At 45.4% G+C, this 6,893-nt stretch overlaps 1 long non-coding RNA gene across 1 annotated transcript; it reads left to right on the top strand.

The window, feature by feature from the left end:
• Nucleotides 1–284: 284 nt before the first annotated feature.
• On the top strand, nt 285–6,891 carry LOC147650009 (uncharacterized). Its single transcript, XR_015277332.1, has 2 exons — nt 285–369; nt 6,791–6,891. It is a non-coding gene; the product is annotated as an uncharacterized LOC147650009 (long non-coding RNA).
• Nucleotides 6,892–6,893: the final 2 nt, after the last annotated feature.

Here is a 6,893-nt window from a genome sequence, read left to right as displayed (position 1 = left end):
GCGGGCTTCCCGCCACCGGTTGTCATAGAGACCGTTCCTACCTGCCCCCCCCCCCCCCCCCCACCTTCCCATTCCCCTCATGGGGCCGCGGAGTTCCTCTTGTCCCGGCGGCGAGGCGGGGGGCTCCGGGCGCTGCTGCTCCTCACCCCGGGAGAGCAGCCTGAGCCTTTCTCCGACCGGGTGGCGCCGTCTCCTGAGGCGAACCCAGCCCGAAGCGGGCGGGCCGCGGCCACCACGGCCCTCCTCATGGCCCCAATGAGCCCGGCCCCGGCCCCAGCCTGTAAAGAACAGGGAGGGCGTTTGATCAAGTCCTTGGCACCGCCTGTCACTGAGGGGAATGACCAGAACTCCACCGAAAGAGAGCATATGGTACAGCACGGTTAGTTTTTATTTTTAACAAGTTCCAGTATATAGAAATCAATCTATAAAAATATAAGTTTTAAGTAGGGAGAGAAATACACACCACCTGCTTGTTAGCCCGGAACTGCCATTAAAATCACTCGTCTCCACATTAAAACTTCAGGGACCCTTGTGGCGGTTGTGCAGCTGCAGCTGAAGCCCGTTACAATTGTAATGTTCTGGGGTTGTAATCAGTGCTGTGCTGCTGGTATGGAAATTGATGGAAACGTTGACATTTCACGGTGAGCAGTGGCATAGGTCAAGCTTTTCCCAAGTTTTTCTGTCAAAAGAGAGAACCTTTTTATTTTGTACTTTTTTCTGCCTGGAGTTGAGCAAGAAAACAAGTACTCTCTTCTACTTTCACTTGCTTCCACTACATTTGGCCCTGGCTCAGGATCCCCATGAGTAACACCTTGGGGTTGGGATCAACAACAATTTCCTCCAAATCATTAGATAATGGTAGCTAAAGGTTTGCAGGTGTAAAATCACCTGAGAAGTGGTGGGAGGGATATGAATTTTGAATGTGTGATTCAAATTACGATTTCAATGTTGAAATCAGGACTTCTTTCTTAATGCTTAGTCTGGCTGTGGCAAGAACTAAAATCTCTCCTGAACAACACTTTTTAACAGGCCAAGAGGCAGAGGAAAGAGGTTTAGTGGTACACAGAACATGCTGGAGCTTTGCAAACATTAAGACAGGCACTTCACTAATAACTACAAATCAGTTCTAATAGTGAACAATATGATGTCTCCTTTACACATTTCATTATCCCATAATTGCATCTCACTCCATAATTTGACATCACTAAAAGAACCTGAGGCTGTTACAGCATTGTCTGTTTGGAAACCTTAAGAAAAAAAAATTGACTACAACTTTTCGAAAGAAATAAGCTCTTGAGGCACTGTGAGTTTTCACTTCCAGCAAAGCAATTTAATTTTTAATCTGCTCAAACAATTTGAGCTGGAAACCTTGAATTTTAAGCAAAGAATGGTTATTTTGGCAGAATTGAGGGGTGTATTTTCTGCAGTAGACCTGCCCAGAGGTGCAACATGCCCCTGTCAGTGAAAAACTGATGTGAAGAAATCCTTTGGTTTATGTCTTTCAACACTTCTGCTGGTTTATTCAAGTTCTTGCTGAAGTTGCTGCACTGATGGGAATTGGGATCCCTCAGAAGAAAATCCTGCAAGAACTTGTAAGTGCCCATTGCACAAATAGACTGAAAGTGCTCCGGTTCTGAGCCAAGATGCAGGAACTACACCAAGGCACAGGAACATCTTGTTGCACAATGCCCTAAACTGAACTCAAAAGCACTCAAAAGCCAAAGGAATTGTGGTATTTCCAGTGAATATGCATCCAGAAGCACTGACACTTAATGGTCCATATCCTGGCCACCAAATGGGCATCTATTTCACAGGACATTTCAAAGCCATTCCTAAAGGCAATAAGGACATGGTTCTTTGTTCGCTATTTCTGAACATCAGCTGGAGGATGCAGCCACAATGACAGCAAGGAGAAGCAACCCTCCCAAAATCAGACAGCTGATCTGAAGCAAACTGGACTTCCATTCACAATTTTTTAATAATTCACTTTTCCTCCCCACCCCCCCCACTCCAGGGAACTGCTCTATATCAGATGCTGCTCAGGGCTCCAATGTTTTAGGCTCCAGTATGAAAATTTTTGCTTAATCTAATGTATACTCACCCCTGAATTAGAACTGTGTGGATGGAGGCAGGTCCCTGAAATAGCAGCACTTGGGATACATGCTGTGAGAGGCAGGATATTTACTGTCACACTGTGGCTTTGGGTTGTCTCTGCAGAAAACAACGATTATGGGACTTATGAACATTATTGCTGACATGAAAAGGTTTTCAAAATAACTGCTAGAATTTGCTGTGCAGTGGGATTTATAGTAAATATGATTATCTACATATCTATGAATACACAAATTACATATTCTACAGAATGTACATAATCATCCCCATTACTGTGCTGCAGTCAGCATTGCTCAGAATTTGTTTCACTTTCTCTGCTCGGTTTAAGAGCAGATCCCCTGCTTTCTGTTAAGACTTGTAACACTGGTGGCTCTTTAGCATCTTCAGATTAACTTTTTTAAGCTTTTCATACAAACTGATTCAATTCAGATCAGCAGCCTGATCAGAGAAGGAATCACTGAGGCCAATTCCAATGAGGAAAGTTTGAGTTTGCATCAATTTATTGTGTTAATCTCTCTTATGGATGACAGAGCTCAGTGCAGACTCAGCACAGAGACTTGAAAGGGCCAAACGAAGAAAAATACAGTATTTTCCTCAAGAGCAGACTGGTTTGTTTTCCTCTCAAGTGTGAATGTTTGGGATGGTGTAGGTCACTATATCCATCTCCTCTTGGAAGCTTGCCAGGAAAACAAGCGTGTTTCCATTCAGTAACTCACATGGCATGAGTTTGAGTGGTATAAACCAAAATTTATCTGGTTCTCTTGGGAAGTGGAATGAATTATCATTTCCAAGAAGAATCACCATCATTCAGCCAGGGCACTGGGCATTAAAGAATCTATAAATACATTATAAATACAGTTGCCATCTAAATACCCTAAGCCTTATCCTTTGATTTCCTGAAGCCTGTTGCAAGATAACTTTGAACACTTGTTTCTTAAAACACCTGCTAAACTACTTGGGACAGAGCAAGTCTAGGGATCAAGAGGCACCAGTGAAACAAAACAAGCTGAATCTCCCTCTGCCTCCTGCCACAGCTCTGATTTCCCATGTTTCAAAGGATTTAATGTGACACAGTTCCATGAAGGACAGGTTTATTGATCTAGTTCTGGGCTGGTTTTAACTGCAGTTACCCCTCATTTACTTGGGCCGCAGAAGGAGAACAAGCTCTGCTTGGCTCCTCAGACTGCTGGATTAATTGACCCCAAGTCCCCTGCAGATCCTATCATGACATTTGGAATAACATTGGATGGATGTTTAATGGACAACTCTTTACAATGCCTTTTGCCATGTGGATTTAAAAAGAGGAGGAAACTCTGCTTCTTTCCCTAATTTTTCATCTTTCCTGCTGATGTAAATAGATTTAATAATGAGACCGTCAGGAGTCTTTACAAATTTAAGTGCTTACTAAAGCCTTTGGTCCCTGTGCTTCTGCCAGCTCTTCCATTTCGGCCAGACTTTACTTATTCCCACTTGTTTACACATCAAACTAGTTCCAGGAGGCATGTGATGGGAAGGACCTTGTGAGTTTAGATTAAATTCTTGTTAGAAGGAGCTTCAGCACCAAAGAACACCATTTATCCTGTGAGAATAGGGAAATGAGTGTCCAGGCAGAGAAGATCCTCTCCTGGTCTGGGCTGCATTGAACCACAGCATCAGCCATGAAGTGCCCCAGGGAAGAGGGAGGTTACAGAGAAACACAAAATTATGCTGTGAACAGAGGGAGAATGAATGACTTTTTTTCCTGGAAGAAAATCTTCCTCCTGATGAAAGAGTAGGAAAACCCATGTTTCACTCACTCCAGAAGCATCAGGAGGTGAGCAGTTCTGGGTAGAGAGCAAGACAGATTTTAGCATCCTTTTCTTCCCAAACAATAGGGGAGAAAACCATCCGGAAAGGACTTAGTGCAGGATGATTCCACTAAGCAGCCAAGCTTCCATAGATTCTCTGAAATCCCAGGAATTTTTGAACCCAGGAGTTACTGGGAAACAACATTATTTCAATGGGTAAGGTTTGGGCAGACTTAGAACTGCCCTGGGACGAACTTTGAGCTGGATATTGGGCAGAGCCTCTTGAAGGTGCTCTAAGTTTGTGTTTACTGCCTCACGCAAATCCAGCAGGTCCTTTTTTTCATGCCTTTGGATTTTGGAGGGGTCTGTTTCACTTAGTGCTGGGATTCTGGAGTCCTGTGCTATGTTCTTAGTGCAGATGGACTGTGCCTCTTAAAGAAATCTATTTAAGCTCCATGCAGACCTTATTTGTACAGTAAGAATTATTCTGATTCATTTCACAACAGGAGCATGAGGATTAATTAATAACTGCAGAAGTGCTAAACATTATTAATGGCTCCCAAGTTTTCTTCTCTTGGAAGCAGTGGCCATTTCTTTCCATAATGTTTTAAACAGTTGCTGCTCAAGGAGCTTGGATTGCAGATTCCTGGCTTGTGGTTTGTCCATAAATCACAGACCTGGAGCCTGCCCAAGACACTCTCGATGGTCTCAGCAGGAAGTCTGGACAAGAGAAAACTGTTCTCAGTCTGGCCCCGTGAACCACTTTATGGCCAGTCCAGTTTCAACGTCCCTCGCCAGACGTGAGAGGGATTCTGTCCAAGTTTAAAAGCACGAGGTCTCTGGAATGTCCTTTCAAACTGGATTTCACTCCCCATAAATGTTTTCCATCTTCTGCCCTGGAGAATATAGGTTTGACTTCATAGCTGATGAGCCTGGGCAGGGCAGGAGAGGAAGCCACACTGTTTATCACCAATGGTTTTTCAGCACACAAAGTTTAACTTGTAGAGAAAAATTAACAACCCCCCCACCACACAAAACCCCAGGAACCTACCACAAGATGAAGTCAGGCAGCTGTAAATAAGATACCAGGAAAAAAATCAAATCCAGTAGATCAATGTTCTGCACAAAGCAGCATTGCTCACAGCCAGGAATCTATTTACCAAAGAGCCTCTGTTGCCTTTTCAGACACAGAATCATTATCCAGACACCAGCTTTAGAACAACTTGCCTGTGTTCCTGTCAGCACTTCAATTTGTGTTCATCAGCATAATGCCATACATCCACCTTTTCCCTCTAGGATCTGCTCTATTAGCCAGGAATATCATCCTCATACACCAGCATTCCATGCAGGTGTTCGCAAAGTAAAAGGGAAAGCTGAGTCCCAGAGGTGAGGATGCAGTGGCTCAGACAAAGCAGCAGGATAGAGTGTGAGATTTGGGCCAAAGCACACTCGTGATCCTGCTGCTGTGGCTCCTTCCTGTATCCCAAAACCACCACCACCTCTAACCATGTTTGATGGGCACAAGGACACAGGCTAGGTGTGTGCTCTAGTAACAGACACCTTATTTGACCTTTTGGTCACAAATCCCTCATGGCAAAAAATGAGCACCTGAAGGGCTGCTGGGATTCCTGGAAGATTCTCAGGATGGGGAAGTCGAAATGTGTCAGGAAGTTCATGGCCAGCTGACTCCAAGCACTCTCTGCTTCTCAGTGCAGCAAGTTACAAACCAGCATCCAGCCTCAGCTCAGGCATTGTACCAACACTGCTATTTTTAGGCACTTTTATCAGCTGTGCAGCTTGCAGGGTACCACACTCACCTGCTGTGCTGCTCACAGCACAAATCGCCAAAGGTTTTAATTACTTCTGTCAGTGTTACAGTCATAGAATCATTTGGGTTGGAAAAAATCCTCAATTAATGTAGCACCAGCCCCTGTCCCAAGTGCCACATCCACGTTTCTTGAATCTCTCCAGGGATGGTGACTCTGCCACTGTCCTGGGCTGCTGTGCCAGTGCCTGCCCACCCTTTCCATGTAGAAATTTCCCCAATGCCCAATCTGAATCTGTCTTGGCATAACTTGAGGCTGTTTCCTCTCCTGTCCCTGTTCCCTGGGAGCAGATCCTGACCCCCCTGGCTGCCCCTCCTGTCAGGGAGTTGTGCAGAGCCAGAAGGTCCCCCTTGAGCCTCCTTTTCTCCAGGCTGAGCCCCTTTCCAGCTCCCTCAGCTGCTCCTGCTGCTCCAGCCCCTTCTGTGGACACACTCCAGCCCCTCAATGTCTTTCTTGTTGTGAGGGGCCCAGGACTGCCCCCAGGACTGGAGGTGCCTCAGCAGTGCCCAGCACAGGGGGACAGTCACTGCCCTGCTCCTGCTGGCCACAGTGTTCCTGACAGGATTATCACCAGCCACTGTAGGATGGAGGACGTCTCAATCGTCTCAGCACCCTCTAAACTGTCACTTTTCCTCTTCTGCATCTGAATAAAAACTAAATGTTAGGTGATGTTAATGAAACTTCTCAAATGGCCTCCCAAGCAGCAGGAATTTTACTCCTGTGCACAGCCAGGGTTCCTGTAGCTTAAAGAGCTGGAGGTTGCCCTGTCCAGCACAGCACCCTAAGAGTTAACCAAACTCACTCACAGCATCTTAATCTGGCAATTTAAAGATAAGCTAAACAAGTTCCAGGGCTGCTCAGAGCCCCACTGAGCAGGAGAGAGGATTCTTGCAAACCATGTGCATGGTGTAAGGCAGACACACAGAGGGAATCTAGTATGGCATTTCTGCCTGAACAGCCACTGCTCCTTGACTCAACCAAGGGCTGCATCCCATTTTCAGCTACAAAACTATCATAGTTACAGATTCTCCTGCTTTGCCTCTACACTCCCTGATGTTTTCACAGCTCTTTTGCCACCCATGTCCAGTGATTCCCCAAAGAACCAAACAGCATCTGAAGAGAGACCAACATTAACAGCTGGAAAACACAAAGACCAACAAAATAAAGA

This window comes from Cyanistes caeruleus, chromosome 17 (genome assembly GCF_971803275.1).
Source record: "Cyanistes caeruleus chromosome 17, bCyaCae1.hap1.1, whole genome shotgun sequence".
Lineage (NCBI taxonomy): Eukaryota > Metazoa > Chordata > Aves > Passeriformes > Paridae > Cyanistes > Cyanistes caeruleus.
Note: the sequence above shows the minus strand (reverse complement) of the source record. Positions and strands in the feature narration are given on the sequence as shown.